Raw genomic sequence first — 18,085 nt, forward strand, 5'->3', positions numbered from 1 at the left:
CGTGCCAGCTGACAACAGCAATAATGATTATGTGCCGCTTCTGACCACGCCACACATCAAACACGGGGGCTTTTCCACAGACATTTCTCACAGCTCAAGTATGCTTATGATGCCTTAGAACAGTCTAGGAGAAGCGAGAGAGAAATATACTTCCACTATGAAGGAACACCGGTTTAATGAAGCCCCCAGGTCTCCCTCAAATTACAGGGCCAAACCTTACCCAACATATACGTTCTCACATTTATAGGACGTGGGGAAACATAAATCAGAGCGCTGGGCCAGGACAATATTAGTAATGAGAGACTCAAAGTGAAAGAGGGAAGGTAAAAAAAAAATATATATATATATATATAAACGGGTTGACTCAAGGAGTCTATTCTGTTCTGCTGACAAGCTTGAACAAAACTCGAGTTTGCCCTTTTGACCCTCAATCCCTCTCTGGTCTATAAATACTGACCCACCAAGATTTTTGCCCCCCAAAAGTTAATCATTAATGACAGATAGCGTGTATGTAGCATCAAATATTTACCATAAAAACAGACTAACCTCTGAAGGCCTATTGTTTCTCTCATCTGTACATTTAAATGGAGTTAAAGTGGCTGTTAAATGCAGGCTTTTGTTCGACAGATAGCTTTTTCTAATCTTCCCCTTCATCAGAATAAAAACTTCTCTACAGAGCTCACTTTGTGTCCATTTCCAGTTCACACACACATGTATATTTCTATTGTGTATCAGTTTGTTTCTCTTAGTAGTTAGGCATTTTAATTATTAAATCAAATGATTTATTTAATTAATGTGGTTCAATTGTATAACAGATTTTATAAAACTCAGGTTCATCAAATTAGATCAAATTCACAAATTCTGCGACTGACCTTTTTGGTGGATTTGATTTCTTTTTTGCCAAATTTTGTGATTCTACTCAGGTTTTTCCACATAATGGAAAATCACAGGGCCTTACAATCCATTTCCATCTACTGGTTCTGATTAGGCCGACACAACATAAGACAGATCACAACCCCTGATCAAACCACAATAACTACACTGCAAAAACGGATCTAAAAATAAGTAAAATGTTCTTAAAGTTAGTGTATTTATCCTTGATTTGGGCAGGTAAATAAGACTATCTGCTAATGGAATGAGTATTTTTACCCCTAAAATAATATAATTAGACATCCTGCACTTAATAGTAAGATGATAGAGATGAATTGTTCCTATTTTAAGTGCAAAAATCTTATTCCATTGGCAAATCATCTTATTTACCTGCTCAAATCAAGGACAAACACACCGATTTTAAGAACATTTTACTTATTTCTAGTTCCATTTTTGCAGTGTATGAGCAACCTGCTTCACATAGAGACTATTCATTGGATTCATATGTTCATGTTCCCTTACTGTAGAGACCATATTTAACTTTGAAATCCAAAGATTTAAAATTTTATTTTCAAATTGGTATGAATCATCTGTAATGGAGGTATGAACTGATGTACGATCGATGCAAAACGTCCTTTTGCAAACGTCTCCTTTCCGTACCTGTGAACGTTAGTCAAGAAGAAACCAAAACTGCTTAAGCAATAAATGTTGAAGGGGTTAGATGTTCACATCTTCCCTTAGTAATAAAGTTCATGAATAGAAAATGACACATAAGCTCAAGGAATGACTCAATGCTCCTCTGAAAATGGTCAAACTGAAAAAAAGTGAAAAGTAGCAAAAGTTTAAAGAGGAGTTAAAAAAACAAACAACTTCTGAATTATCAAAACCGATCAAAGAAAATTTGGCAATTTCAAAGCTATATATTGTACAAGTTGGTATGATGGCACCTATTTACAACAGCAAAAGCAAGAATGTCCATTAAAAAAAAAAAAAAGTACACCAATCTTAGGAAAACTAGGAACCCCCCCTTCAGCTTCACCACTAATCCCAAGTATGGCTGAAACCTTTAACATTTAGAGACTCTCAGGAAAAAAAGACCTCACAACAAGCTGGATAAGCAAAGCAGGAATCAAGCCAACAAACGACTTTATAAAACAACACAAACAGTCGCTGCACACAGCTGTTACTAGACGCTTAAGGGTTCTTGTAAACTGAATCTTACTCCAAAACAACGTCGATGGACTGCCTTATGAAGGCAAGAGCTCCTGAGCTCGGGCGATGATTTCAGGACTATGCACACTTACATAATCACCTAGGCGTCTACCTATAAAAGGAGTGCTACACAGTCCGCTTGGGTCCGGCTGTTTAGACCCAGAGCGTTTAGGGTGCTTTGTTTGGAAGCTGCCACGGTTATTTTAAGAAACAAAGAGGGGACTGAAAACATAGTGGTGAGTCATATCTCACTCCTCTCAGCAAATGGGGACGCATCCAGAATATTTGCTGTGTTAGGAAATTAACAGCAACGAAACCCTGCACGGCGTTTTGGTGCCGAATTTACCTATTTAAGGTTATTTCTGAAGAAATACAGCAAATGGTAGCCTGCAGAAAGTTCTATGCGGGGTTATGAAGAGAAAATGCACAAAAGCCTTTATGATGAACGCATTAATTCATGCATGTCATCCATGTGCATGTGACTGGGAAGTGGGCAGGTAAAGTCTAACAGATGATCAGACTTTCTGTTGCTCCACAGGGAGTTGTCACTCAGAGGAAGATCTGTCTCAACAAAGGCCCAATCTGTCACTTCCTGACCATAACCAAAGCATTTCACTACAAGAGATTGTTTAATAACGGAAGTTACCCATGAACACAGCAATACAAAAAAAACATATGAAGAGAACAGGGCAGGCGGAGGCAACGAGAAAGCTTGTTTTAACAGGCAGATAATGTTTGAATTTCCTCTTTTAATACACCCATTCAAATTTTAAACACCCCACCCCCTAAAATAAAGGTCCGGCGGTTACAAGCAATTACTTGAAATTGCATAATGATTGTCGTGAACTTACCAGCAGCAGTTTGTCACATATGCAGATGTGACAAAACCACTGAGAGGGCTCAAACATGACGAATCAAGACACGAAATCCAACCAGTCAAAAAAAAAAAAAGTCAAGTAAGAAGTTCCTACTATAGCATCCAGCATTAGTCAGCACTAGTTTAGCAGTTTCACCAGCTGCTATAGATAGGGTCTTGCCTATTGAAATGAACACAGCAGTAATCGAGAGGAACAAGTTAATATTTGACACCAATGCAATTCTGCATTTAGAACAAAAAGAAGGAAAAAACTAACTAAAAAAAAACGTACTGCAGCATGAGGATGAATGAGTAAGCACTAAACATCTGTATCTTGAAAAAGAAAATTTAAGAGTCCAAAGCGTCTCGTTTTGCTTTATCGCTTCCTGTGAAAACGTTCAACAAATGAATACAGACAAACCTTGACAGCTGAAAAAAAAAAAAAAAAGAATACAAAATATCAGTTAGACCAAATAATGACTGGCAATGAGAAGTTACTGCCACAAGATTAGCACATCATCCTTTCTCGTGCATTTGATTCGTTGTCATGGACCATTTTAGGGTGAAGGAAGTTAAAAACTTGATTTTAGTTAATGTATATTACTTTATAAAATGCATCGGGAGACACAAGTAGACTCTGAAAACATGAAAATATTCTGATTTACTGAGATATATCTTTTGAGAATTAAGTTCTGTTAACTTTGATGATTATTGCTTACAGCTAATAAAAACCTAAAGTTTAGTGCCTCAGAGAATTAGAACGTTACATAAGAACAATGTAAAAAAAAAAGGAGTTTTGATAGAAGTCATGGGATAGACTGGTGAGTGACCAAAGTGTCCAAAGTGTACCCTGCCTCTTGTCCTATAACCAACCCTGCTAGGGTATGATGGATGGATGGATGGATGGATGGAGAAATGTCAGCTTACTGCAAGCAGTTTTGGTAGTGTGGACCAGAACCAGCAGACATCACAAATCATCCCCAACTGAGGAAACTTCACTCCGGAGGCAGAGTGGAGAAGCACAGAATCCACATTGCTTTAAGTCCAGGCTCTGGGACATTGGTTTCTAAATTATACCCAAAATTTACTTCCCTGTGAAAAGACGACTTCGGACCATTAAGCAACAGCGTCGTTTCCTTTTTCTGCACAGGCCAGATAAAATTCTTCAAACTTTATCTCTGGTTACAGAGTGGTTTAACACAAGAAGTGGGATATTTGCAACACCATCCGTCCACTGTCTTTACAGTAATATTTTACTCATTACAAAATTGCAATGTCAACTAAAATGCCTAAAGAAACCTAAAAAAAAAGAAAAAAAAGATAAAGTTAAATATCCATCATTAATGCTTCTTATTCATACCTAAAGAGGGAAACCGACCAAACCAAATGAATATTTCAGGTCAAGATAAAGACCAGGCAGAAAGCCGCCTGAGGGCAAACACTGACCTGTTGCCCAACAAACTGTTTTTCCTGCAGGACTGGCATGCTCGCACAAGAATGACAGAACAGGAATGCAGCCACAGTCCCCCCCCCCCCAGGAAACAGCAAATTTGCATGGAAGAGCCTGCATGTCTTAAAATGTAGAACAATAAAACAAAACCCTCTTTATTTTACCAGGTGAGTGACCTGCAGCCCGGAAACAAAGAGAAACTCAAACAAGCGTGAAAGAACTTTGTAGGCAAACATTTTGTCTTCAACTACAGAGCACCTCAGCTTCCCACAATTTATTATTTAAAAGACAACAGCCATGGCGCCAGGGGAGTATGTTAACCTTTAAATAAAGCTACTTCCATTACTCTAAATAGGCTTCCATTGAGTGGGCAATAATTAACCAGTCTTCTTTGATCTTTCCAAACTCAACTTAAAATCCTGAAGTGATATCTGAGGGATTTAGCCCTGAAACTGTAGGCATTTTAATGCATTCATGGTTTAAAATAGACAAAGCCGCATAATGGTCGAACACCTGAAATAGCTTTTGGTGAGGGTTTATTATTGGTTTGTATGTTGACAACACGCGGGCCACGGTTAGCCCTCAGGAATCCACCTAAAAGTTCCCACAGACATCAGAGACCCATTAAGACGCAGCGCTGGACAAAACAAGAGGAAACTGCATGAAAGGCCAGAAGCTGACCCACTTTCCTCCTGAGGGAAGAAGGTGGAGAGTGGAAACTTCGCTTCACAGAGCAAACCGGGTCTCTGTCCAACAAAACAAAAAAAAATAGATGCATTTTTGTTACTAGGGCTAGCCAGATCTTAGACCTTTTCAGCTAGTTTCAGGAATCATGAAAAGAAACGCAGATGAGTTCAATTAAGCGTACGGGACACCTGGTTAACTTTATAAAATGCCTTCTGATTTTTTCAAAAATTAAAAAAAAGGAAAACTATATATACATCTTTTTAAATTGAAAATATTCCCATCTCAATAAATTCAAATTATTTTTTTACATGGCCCTCAACCAGAAAAAGGTGGATTGTTCCCTCTGGGTCGGGGGGGGGGGGGGTCCACTCAAGTGGAGGAGTTTAAGTAAGTTGGTGTCTTGTTCACCGGTGATAGAAGAACGGAAAAAGACGAGGACAGACGGACTGAGGCTACATCTGCAGGAAAGCGGCCGCTGATCCGGTCTGTTGCAGAGCTGCTGCTTCTCTGCAGTAGAAGGAGTCAGTTGAGGTGGTCTGGACATCTGAGCAGGATGCCCCCCCTTCCCCCCAGGCGTCTCCCTTTGGGCGACACCCTGAACTTGCTGGGGGGACTGCACATCTCGTCTGGCCCGGAGCGCTTTGGCCTTTCCCAGAATGAGCTGGAGGATGTCGCTGAGGAGAGGAATGTCTGGGTTTCTCTCCTGGACCTGCTGCCCCTGCAACCTAATCTCAGATAAGCAGAAGACAATAGATGAATGCATTTTTTTTTTCTTTTTACACCTCGTATTTATCACGTCCATCATTACCCAGGAAACAATGAAAACATCTCGGTGGGGGGGTTTTTTTGGTTTAAATTGGCCTGCTTTATTCTTTCAATCTATGCCTGTCAGGGAAGGAGCCAAATTTTTAGAAAAGCTGGCAGCGTTAAGGAAATCTCATAGCTAAGGTGAGGATCAACCTTTTTGTAGAATATACACAGAGAGGCCGCTGGTTTTGTTATGCTAGCTGCACCTGTTAACATAACAGGGAAAGAGTTTAAATCAATAATTTTCCTATTTTCTTTTAAATATAAGCAAAAAAAGACTATTTTACAGCAATTTGACATCACCTTTCCCAATATTATCCATCTTATTCCACTAACCGTTGACGTTTAACAAAAACATCGATATTTAGCGGGCTGAAAAAGACTGGTGCATGTTGAGCTGAAAAAAAAACAGGCCGACGTTCACCCACCGAACTTATGAGTGAGCATCAAGCGCTGGCTTTAATAAATCACAATGACACAAACAAGGCATAGGGAGGGGAGAGAGGAAGAACGAGTCATCGGTTTTTAAGCCACCCTGATACAGCAATCAGCCACATGCAGAGTGGCCAACGTGTTTCTCATTAAAAACTAATCTTTGTGCACTAAAAGGCGGTCGGGGCACTGCCTCACCCAACCGGTGGAACGACGCTTTAATTGAAAATTCAGAGGCTTACGACAAAAGGGCGTTCATTAATAGAGAGGGAGGAAGGATGATTCAGACTGGGGGGTGGGGGTCTGTCTGCTACGGGACAAGCTCTTCTTTCAAACGACTGGACTCCACTCGACCTTTCAGCCATAACGACAAGGAGGGAAGAGAGGAGCGACGAGGATTAAGTGGCAGAGGAAGGAAAAGCAGCAGGAGGAGGAACACAAGCCTGCACGGGGAAATGGATAAAAAAAAAAAACCAAAAAAAAACACGAGAGGAAACACGGAGCTCAGAGGAAGCGGTCACGCGTGTACATCAGAACGAAGCGAGCTCCAGAGGTCAGAGGAGCGAGGAAGAGGGAAGGAGATAAAATAACGCTGAACAGCAAAGGCTTTGGGTGAGCATGTGTTTCCAGGATGTAGCAGGCCTTTAGTCAACTTCTGAGGAGGAGGAGGAAGAGGAGGGAGCAAAGTCAGGGCCTGAGAGTAATCCATCCCTCCCTCCCTCTTCCCCATCTCTCCCTCACGGAGACACAAACCCCCTAAATCCCTTTTACCAGAAGTCCTGCTGACTGCAGCCGGTCACCCGAAAGGCCGCTGACATAACAACCCCCTGAGGGTACTCATGCTTGCCTTGGGCTTTGCCTTCGTAACCGACACGGCCGAAACCTGCTGACCCGCTCGGGGGCCTGAGCGGGTGTCTGTCACCGCAGAGACAAAAAGGCAAAGGGCGCTGCCTGCCTTCTGTAAAGCTTCGACGTTAAACACATCTGAGCAGCGTGTGCTTTCCCCTCCGTTTACAGGCCGGCTCTTTGTCCCCAGTCCTCCGGCTTTCCGTTCGCCGCTTTCACAGGAACCATTAAATGTGACGTAGGGGAGAGCAAACAAACAGATGCATACAAACACACACACACACACAGCAGTGCAAACTGACAGACATGCAACAAAACATCAGGGAATGAGGAACAACAAGACTGCAATCAGGGTAGCCCGCGGGATGAGAAGGAAGGGTGGGATCTATGGTGCATTATCTAGCAATGGGATCATATGCATGTACAGAAACAAATACCGTTCACACACACACACACACACACCAGACACAGTAAGTTGGATGCCTGTCTGTCAGACGTTCCATGCAAGCAAGAACCAAAATATGTAGCTAAAGAGCTACAATTGAAACCACAACCCGGGGCTCACACCGACTACAGTGTGGGCTCCGGTCCTGATCCGGTTCGACGCAAACCTCCACTCACACTGCTCCTAGGGAAACAGCGGCCAGCTGCGAGTCCAGCTACAGAAACGGACCATGTGAACAGAAGTTCACACGGTCCTTTCATAAATTATTAGAAAACAGCCATGGTTTTCGTTTTTTTGGGGCTAAACCCGTTAGTGTGCATAAATATCCTGTTTCATCCTCCAAAAGCGACTCCGTTTCCTCCTGTTTCTGTGTCGCCATTGTGTGCACAGTAGTCAAGTCAGCGGAAGTTGGTGGGGTGATTTTATTTTGAAATTCACCTGAACATTATCATGTCTAGAGCCTGACGTTTCCCGTTTGGCTCGTAACATTAAGGGAGCTTTATCTGGTAACCGCAGCGGCGTCCGGTCGAACTTCCTTCTTCTAGCAGCGCCGCACTAACCTGACTCTAGCCAGCTGTATGCCGCTCCGCCTAGCTTCACTCACATCCATCTGGGACATCGCCCATAGAGAGTGATTTCTCCAACCAATTTTATTGTCCAGCCAATCAGGACGCAGGGCTGGAGTTTCATAGATATGACGTAGTGGAGAAGCGACCGCGAGACTGTTTTGATTCAGACAGCAATGGCGGCTCGTCAAGGAAGCAAGTGTTAACATTGATGCTGCTATTTCTTCCGTGTTGTCCAATCTACCTAATATTGTTTCATGAAAAGAACATCAGAGAACGGCTCTGAAGGCTTTTGTTGGTGGGAACGATGTTTTCGCCCTTCTCCCGACCGGATTTGGCAAGTTTTGTTTTTGGTTAGCGCGAACCATATTAGGAGGCCTTTAGTCCTCGACGCTGTCGGCCCAGGATCGACTCTGACCCGCAGCGCTTTGCCGCCTGTCTTCCCCCCTCTTCCTGTCAGCTAACTGTCAATAAAACGCGTGCCACTAGAGCTGCAAACACATTTAAAAAAAAAAAAAAAAAAGCTTTGTTTTTTCCTGTGTCGCTCTTACAGCGTCACGGGTTAGCTTCGGTGTGAGTGGTTGAAATAGCATATCGATAAAGATGACAGACAAGTGGCTTATCCAATCATATGCAAGAATTTTTGATAAGGCCCAGCCTTCAAAAAAGGCAATTCCTATTGATCTGCCCCAGATGGATGTGAGTGGAGCTAGGCGGAGCGAAATCCATAAGGCTAGGGTCAGGTTTAGCGCCGCATGGCCTTTGTGACCGGACCCTCGACCGCACGTGGCTGATGTGGGTGTACACATTGATTTTTAATAATATGGGTTCCTTGCAGCAGTGCAATTGTATTTAGACCGTATTCAGTGTGAGCCAGTGTGCTACCATTCTACCAACATCTTCTTAAGTTTCATATCGTTATGCAGAATCAACAGCTTCCCCCCCTTCAAGCTGCATTTGCATTAATTTTCTTACTCCTAATGGTAAAAGGTACAAGAACAATGGCTTTTGACAGCAGACTTTATTAAAGCACTGGTACTGTGCTCCTTATTTACTCTCGTTCATGTCGGTGCTTTACTGTATTTTCTTTCTGTTAGATGTGAATATGCATTTTGACAAGTTAAAGCAAAAACTCTCACTAGCCAGAAAATGAATGACAACAACCTATTTTCCAATGAAAGCAAACGTGGCCAACAATTACCACACTTCTGACAACAACTCTGTTCGGGCTTTTATACAGGAACCAGATTTTTGGCTGCGGTGAGCACCGTCTGTAAAAAAGTGGGCTATTTCTACTCTTCTACTGTCACTCTCCTTTCAGAGTTCACTGCTGAGTAACAACAGAGCTGTCATCCCAAAGAAACCATAATGAGATTTTTCCACGCGCCAACAACGCCTCAATGTGAACTCTGTTCCCAGAACGTCTGTCTGTAAAATAAGAGCAAAACTGAACGCAGGGGGGGGGGGGGGAAAAAAAAGAAAAGAAAAAAGGAGCGGTGGAAATCATTGGGGTGGAATGTCTCGTCCAGGGAATCCTGCTGGTGGGGTTTCTCCCTCCTGGCTCTCTGGTGTCCACCGTGCAGAGCAGACACCATCTGGCCAGCTGGAATGCAACTGACCCGAGGTGGGGGGGGAGAGCGTTACTGCTGTCTTGCAGGGGGATATGGTAACGGCGAAATACAGCATTAACAGGAGTGTGTTAACCATTTAATCACAGACAGGTTTAAACACTTAAGTTTTACATTTCGGTTCAAATTACAAACATTTCACTTCATAGCAGATCAATTTTGCCTAAATGCCTGGTATATTAGTTAAATATATAAAACCGGCCCCAATGCTGCAGTGTGGTTAGAGGTGGACGAGTATATATATATATATATATATATATAGTATATATATATATATATATTATATATGATCTATATATAGATATATATATATATATATATAGTATATATATATATATATATATATATATATATATATATATATATATATAAACTATAATAAGATAATCGATAAAATATAAAATCATATTGATCGATATCGATAATTAGCAAAAAATTCGAAACGTATATTTAAAGTGCAGCCCTAGACCATTTTATGCTGTTGCTTAATGACCTATTGTTAGATACAGAACACACAAACACTAAATTCAAACTCAACCCTTTACTAAAATTCAACTTTCCAACCACTTTTTTTTTTTTTTTTTTTTTTTTAACCAAAGCTGCAAGTTATTAAAAAAAGAACGTGTGCTCTCTGAACTCTTTGAAGGGGGCGGAGAACTCTGCAGGTCAGCTGGCTGAAAAAAGGCCAATACATTTCCCTATGCTTATTTTAAAAGACACATTTTACTGTTATTAGCAACAGTCAGCAACCAGACAGCCAAAAAAACAATATCAGTATGTCACAGTCCTAGTGTCATGTTAAAAAGTGCATAGCTGCAAAAGGATGTAACATTTTACATCATAAGTGTTTACAAAAACAAAATTATTGCATATTCAAAGTTTTCTTTTAGTCTGCATCACAAAATTAAAATAATGACATATACAATGTTATCATTGTTTTAATAATTAGTATAATATACTTTAGCAGCAGTAGAGTTCTTATGTAGTTACCATGGTACCATGCGAGTCTCATACCGGGCCACGCCTTAAGGTCCAGAACCAAACACAGTTTTCTTTAACCTGAATTTTCTTTCAACAACACTAAAGCAGAAACCAGATTTATGTAGACACAACTGCAGAAGTTGCAGGATGTGAAAATAAGGATTCAAATAGAAACTGTCATCCCACTGTGCTCCGTTTAGATTGCTTATTAATCCCTTTTCCAATTTGCACTGAAAGCCTGATGCCTGCACATGGTTTACCAATGATACATTAGCGCAGCCATGTATTATTCATTGATGCTTAATGGCAACATCTGTTACCAACATGGTTATGCATTAAGGCAACGAACGCTTAGCAGACAAATGGAAAGCATTGCCCTTTAATTCACTTGTTTTCAATCTGCTGCTTGTTTTTAGTCATCGGTGGTGTTAACTGAATTTCTAATGCAACAAATAGTGCAAATGCTGCATTGCATGGAGTGCATTTATGCAATGGGAACTACTTTGTGTCCACAGAAAACAGAAGTGTCATGCAAGAAGCTTTAGAAATGAGTCTCAGCTTGAGGGTGGCCCCTCATCCTCTTCCCCGTGGACATCATTTTTTTTTCTCCCACTATCATTTCCCTTCTGCATTATGTAAATATTTATACTGCAGGACTTCTTGGACCAGTTCAACTGTAACAGAGAGCAAACGAGAAAAAAGATGGACCCAAAAAAAAAAAAAAAAAAAAGAGGGAGGGATGGTGATGTGTGGGTGGTTATTGTCTAAATTACTGCAGCCAACTTTTACAGTTCAGCTGACAGGTTTTATATAACTGTTAAATAAGAGCCAAGTGCTGTACAGCTCAGAGCTGAGAAATGCTCTGGGTAGACCTCACTGGGAGGGAGGAAAAGCCTCCGTAGCAATGATTGAATGACGTCCTTCTTCTTCAGGTTGTTGGTGAGCATTCGACTATTTCAACTCAGCAAAAAACTGTTTCTGACATCACAGCGATTTCACAAATTTTAAACGTTTACATCAAATACAACGCGGCCAAAATACATCGGAAAAGGAAAGAGCGAGTTATGATTTGACGAATACTCATGCAGGGTTTCGCTACTATGCTACATTTGAAAGAAAATCAATGCCATTTATTGAAAACTTTGTAGCTTTACGGTAGAGTCCAAGAAAACACTACCTTCTCTCATAAAACACCTGCTTACCAAGTGGAGGCGCTGTGCAGTTGCTTCAAACCGTTTTTCATTACAACAGATATACCAGGGTTGGATTATAGAGAAAAAAAAAAGGATAAAATGGAAATCATATTGATTGATATCGATAATTATCAACAAATTCAAAACATATTTTAAGGGAAGCCCAGGCCATGTTATGGTGTACCTTAGCGACCTATTTTCAGATACAGAACACACAAACACTGAGTTCAAACTCAACTCTCAATCTCCTTGCTCTAACCCCTATGCCACCAGTCCCGATAAAGCATACGTCTTACTCTGGCTCATGCAGTGCAGTTTATACTAACAATAGCTGTTTTTCTATCCAATTCTTGTGCAACTTTTGGAATTTTGGTGAACCCAAAATGACGCAAAAAAGAAAATGTGACTCGGACATGTTTCCATCCACTGGTTTGTAGCGAATTAACCAGGCAAGGCAACACTTTTTTTTACAACATAACGGCAAACGTTGACATTATGTTGCTATAAACAGGAAGTAGTAGTTGCTAACTAGCACAGAACACAGATCAGTGGTGGAGCAAGATTTTAATGACTATAACTTATTGTTTTTATTTACTGATAAGACTAAGAAATGCTCGAGTCTCGCTGTCGGTCCACACGTACCTATTGCTGCTTCCAGACCTGTTTTCAATTGTTATGGGAGCCCTTCAGGAAGACAGCGGCAGCAGAAATAGCTGATCAGTCATGTGAGGTAAATGTTCACAACGTCAGAACTAATTAGACAAATGCATTTCCTCTTTAGCGCATATACTGTTTTGAATTTTGCCGTTTCCATCAACCTTTTCTAGTGCGATACTTCAAAATACACATTAGAAAATGTTGATTGAACGCAACTAATAACATTTTTCTCCTTTCTGTTTTGATATGACTTATTGATCATTTATGCTATTAATTATTTATGTGCACATTCACATCAGCATTTATGGATAATAATGTTCAGAAGAAACTGTTGCTGCTTCATAAAATAAAAAATAAAAAAACTGCGGATTAAGCTGCTCCTGTGCAGTTGACTCTTCTGGAGCACCCATGGACACCGGAGAGTAGATGACAAAGCAAGTCACATGACAGACAGACACAGTGCTGCAGCAGCTGAGATGAACGCCATTGTAAAAGTGGAAAAATATGTAAAACTGTCATGGGAGTACTCTGATTTGTTAAATACACGTGCGTTCTGTGCACAACCTGTAGTATAATGCTGCAAGCCATGCACACAAAGACAGACACGCCTCACTCATTCTGATGTGGACATCCCAAGGTAGACCAGAGCTGCAGGGATAAAAACGTATGTATACTACTTCAGAGTAGTGAGTGTGCGATAATGAATAGCATTTGGTGCAACATCATATATTGTGCTCTTGGTAATAACGGCTCATCAAAAAGTTACAAATTAGACGCCATAAAATCCAAAATAGCATTATCAGGAGGTTGTACAACACGCTTATGAGGATCTTTTCCTGCAGGGCTATGACTTCACAGAGAGGGAGAAGTATTCAATCTGGGGTTAGTTTGGAAAAATCTTGGGGTGACTCACGCAGGAAGATGAGAACAATAACACAGCCTTAGAAGTGTAATGCTGTGCAGTTTGACCACACATTGCAAAATGAAAAGTGGCTCATATTTGTGAAAAAGTGACGAAGCAAGATAAAACCTCTGAGCAACACTCTTGTTTTCAGTTCTTCTTGACTTTGCACAGCCGTTACCGATACAAGGACTGTAACACAAAGCCTCGTATGCTTTGTAAATGTGCGTATTTCAACAGAATTAGTTGTCCAGGATCAGAAACCTGACTATTTCCTGGTTATGATAAGCTGAAAAAAAAAAAAAAAATCCCGTGCAGAAGAAAACATGTCTCTGCAGCGTCGGCGGCCCTCATCTGGGACACAGTCATACACCATTTGGAGGAACTCTTGCCTGGGTTTAAAAACAAGATTCCTGCTACATCAACCCCCTCCTGACTGACAAAAGTGGTTTGGGCGATTAATACAAGATAACCTTTGCTCATCATCAACAACAACAAGCTCTTTGTTTGGAGCTTATACATTATGGGAAGAAAATGCAAGAAAAACATGCTTCCAATTGTGTGCACAATCACAGCAACGATAGCAAGACAACATGTGGCGTCGCACTCAGTGCAGGAATACAAAAGTTCAGACTCCCACCAAAATAAATATTGTTTACATGCCTGTTAACTGCATTCTTTGTAGATGGTCTGTTGCTGTTTATTTTTCGGTGGGGGGGGGGGGGGGGGGGTTAACGCACTATTGTATATTGTACATGCTTGCATCATTATTTTGGCACTACCAACGTTGCCAAACTTTTATTATCCATTTGAATAGCACATAACTCAACGTTTACTGCAGTTTTGCACTGCACCGTACTTTTCCATACAAATGCCTTTTTGCACCATTATTTTTGCTCATAAACAATGGCTGAACATTATTCTGCACACTGTTCTTGCACTGTTTTTCTCCTGCATTGTTACATCTGATCACTGCTGCACTTTATATTGTAATGTTGCCTTATTCCACCTGCAATGTCATTACACTGTCGTAAGCTGTAAGCAACGAAATTTCGTTCTGTATGCACTCTGTACAAACAAAATTAAGTTAAAGTTGTATAAGTAAGTCTTATTTTGAACCCTTACAGGCCACACCTGTACATTTGCACATTCCATTTATCCTGAGTATGCCTTACTAAATAAATGTAAAGTATTGTTTTTCTGTTGTGGACGTTTTACCTAACTTGCAGCTGATACACTTGAATTTCACCCCTTTGTAACAATATTACAATATTCTGTTCTATACGAATGTTTTACAAACCCACGCAGCAGATTTCTTCCAGCTAATTCGCACAACACAGAGAGTCAGGAGAGCTGCCAGAAACCTGTTGCAACGCACGCAGCTGGGATGCCTTGGAGCAGGAAAACGACTGTTTGGAAAGCTTCAAATACCATAACCTCTGGATACGACGGCTCACAGAGGTTGGTTCTGTGAAGGGAAAATGTAACATTTGCTCCTAAACTTACAGTTGCCTCAAATGCATCAAAATGATGAAATTCTTTCTGCAAAGGGTAGAAATACACACCCAAAGATTACTTTGGACCAAAGTGAAGCTATTAAACCTTTGCAAATACTTTTATTTGTGCAGCTGTTGCGTCACCTGTGTGCATTCGTTTAGTTTTCACAATGTGCTTAAATAAGTCCCACGTAGACGTCGGCTAGTTTCCAGAATAAATGTGTACAAAGATGTTAAAATGTTACGGTTTTAAAAAAAAACCACCCAACCCCATTCCCGTCATTCCTTTTCTGCAGTCCGAAGTTCTTTAGAATGACACGCAAACAGAAAGTGCCAGAGAGCCTAGAGTTTTTCCCCTCACAGGGGAACGCCGTGCCCCCTCCCCCACTTGTTGCAGAGAACTGGCTGGCTGTTGTAAAGGGCAAATAGTTCAGGTTGTAAAGGAGTGAGGCCCTGAACGTTTGAAAACAGAATAGTTTCTTCTATTTCTGTTAAGGAGTCCACATGCCAACATTTTATTTGACATCTCTGTACTCAAACACTAGTAGAAATGCTAAAAACTGTATTTCTCTGCCACGCCACTAGTAGGCGGTGTGTGCTTTGAAGACGGCCACTCTGAAGCGCTAATCTATGGCTTTGTAACACAACGGCTGCATTACTGCGACCCGTTGCATTTTGGAGTCCGTAGGTCCTCCACCCCCACGTCTTTTAACCGAACACGCATAAGTCTGCACACGTCTCACATTTTTGTCTGTACATTTTAGGATTAATTTTAAAATTCCTCTGTATGCATCTCTGAGTTGTCAGTCATATTTGTTCCCTGGTTCTCTTGGATCGGCTGACCTGCTGCTCCAGTCAGTGACGAGAACCAGGCAGAACTTCAGAGGGGCTACGCCTTCTCTAGCTGATCCCAAGCTTGTCCCTGCAGGCTTAGGGAGGCTTCCTCCCTGACGGGCTCAGAATCTTCAAAGAAAAAAAAGGCTTGCAATACCTAATAGGGTGTTGGTTTAATGTTGGGCTTTATCCGTCTTATGTGTTTGCGTCTTATTAATTTCATCTCTATGCATTTGTGCTTTTATAATATACAGCATTTTGGTCTGTTTGTTTTTAAAGGGCTTTATAAATAAAGTTGGATTGAAACTCAACTGTATACGTACAATCACTCCCTGCTTAAAAAAGGTAGTAGATAATATTATGCACAATGCGTTCTCAAAAGCTAGATCTTGGACCATTCTTCATTGTTTTCCTGGGAGGTGCTAATAGCCGTTAGCCGCTTCCTCGTTTTAACCCCTGCTGCGTGGTACGTACTTGCGTTAATCTCGCAAATAAACACGAAATTGAGCAAAAACAAAAAGCATAAAACACCAAAATAACATTTCAGACGCCAGCAGGACGAGATAATATTTCATAAAAACTGCGTATGCAACCAGAGTGAGCTACTGACAAATAAATTTGAGAAAGTCAAATGACGATGCTATGCACCTTTAATCTACATGCATCCATCAGAGAAGACGGTTTATAGAAAGTTGATCAATACAATTACTCATACTTAAAGTGTGAGTAATTGTGTTTTCTCTGTTTTGATCCACATTTCTTCTCTGGTGTGGTGAAACAGTGGCAGGAGAACCCCTGAGCGGGAGATGAGAACATGGACTAGATTTCCAGATATCTTTTTTTTTTTTAAACCCCTGATAGCTTTACAGCTGTTGAAAAGGAAACGCAGGGCTGTATATTTCCTATACATTTTTCTGTAATTGCTATGATCCAGCAGAGCTGTTGCTTTGTAATTGGTGGTTATCAATCTGTCACAACGTCCTACAGGCCCTCGCTTAGAAACCTGCACATTGCCCAATAAACCAGACACTATTTGCATTGCCGGGGGGCAGAATGACAGAGGGGCCGATCCCAAAGCCTGTCTGAGCAAACTCAAATAATGTAATCTGTGGTGAACTACGGGAACAATTTCCACCACGGAACTGAGGGACAAAGGGTTTTTTGGTTCAACTTTCCTGACACTTTTACCTCGCTTTGTTTTCACAGCTGGGGTTTGGTGCAGCCCTGTCCCAAATGTTGACCTCTTTCTGGTGACTCTGCAGGGAGGCAGATCTGAGCTGACCCAAGGAGGGCGGGACACCTCTCACAGATCAGCCCTATTAAACTGTAACCTCAGCAATCCACTAAATAACAGGGAAAAAGAGGAAAAAGTCAGCCAGAAGGGGTTAAAGGTGTCAGCTAACACCAATACCTGCTGCTGCTGCTGAATTCTATGAATGATAGGGTAACTATATACCATAACCATAACAGTCAGTGATGAATATTTCCTTCAACATCACTAAAATGACTTGATATCCTCACAGGAAGCGCAGTTTTCTTTCGATAACACCCACAGCAACAACAGAGAAGTTGCGCTGCAACGGCTCTTTTATTGCGAAAAGAAAAAAAAAATACTCCAGCACAACACGCGCTTTTTCTCGCTAAAAAAGGCCAGGAAACACAGTCGGTGCACCGACAAAAAAAAAAAAAAAGTCAGTGAGAAAAGCCGTGAGAGGAAACCGCAGCGCAGTTTGAACGCACATCAGCTGTTTTTTCGCTTGAAAAAAAAAAAAAAAGTTCCTGCTGGCGTTAACCTGAGCACGTCGCTGCAGGCGCTGGGCTAACGTCCCGCTAGGTGAGAGAGAGAGAGAGAGAGAGAGAGACAGAGAGAGAAGCCAACCAGAAAGAAAATAACTCAACACACTTGCCTTCTTGTTCGGAAGGCAGTCCGGCTTTATACGCGCAGACACTGCAGACATCAACGGGGAGACGTTCAGCTCCACGTTGTTTGGGCAAAGCTTGCAAGCGACTGACTGACTGCCTGCCCTGCAGCCAAGTCCGGTCTCTTCAAACTTAAAATGCCTTCTGCTTCCTGATTGGTCGAAGCTCACCACAGCGCGGTGCGTTCACGTGCTGCTGGGAAACGCCCCGTCCTTTAGTATCGCTTCAACTTTTGTCATACACAAGAACAAAAAAAGCTTAAATATACTGAAAAAACTAATTCATCTGTTGAATGTAGCCGCCT

At 41.3% G+C, this 18,085-nt stretch overlaps 1 protein-coding gene across 1 annotated transcript in view; it reads right to left on the reverse strand.

Annotated features, from left to right (window-relative positions):
* The window catches only part of svild (supervillin d), a 76,488-nt gene extending 59,335 nt beyond the window's left edge, over positions 1-17,153 (reverse strand). Inside the window, exon 1 of the mRNA XM_036141802.1 lies at positions 17,050-17,153. The gene's annotated coding sequence lies outside the window, so the exon portion shown is untranslated. The remainder of the gene's footprint in view (positions 1-17,049) is intronic.
* Between the last annotated feature and the right edge of the window lie 932 nt (positions 17,154-18,085).

This window comes from Fundulus heteroclitus, chromosome 10 (assembly GCF_011125445.2).
Source record: "Fundulus heteroclitus isolate FHET01 chromosome 10, MU-UCD_Fhet_4.1, whole genome shotgun sequence".
NCBI lineage: Eukaryota > Metazoa > Chordata > Actinopteri > Cyprinodontiformes > Fundulidae > Fundulus > Fundulus heteroclitus.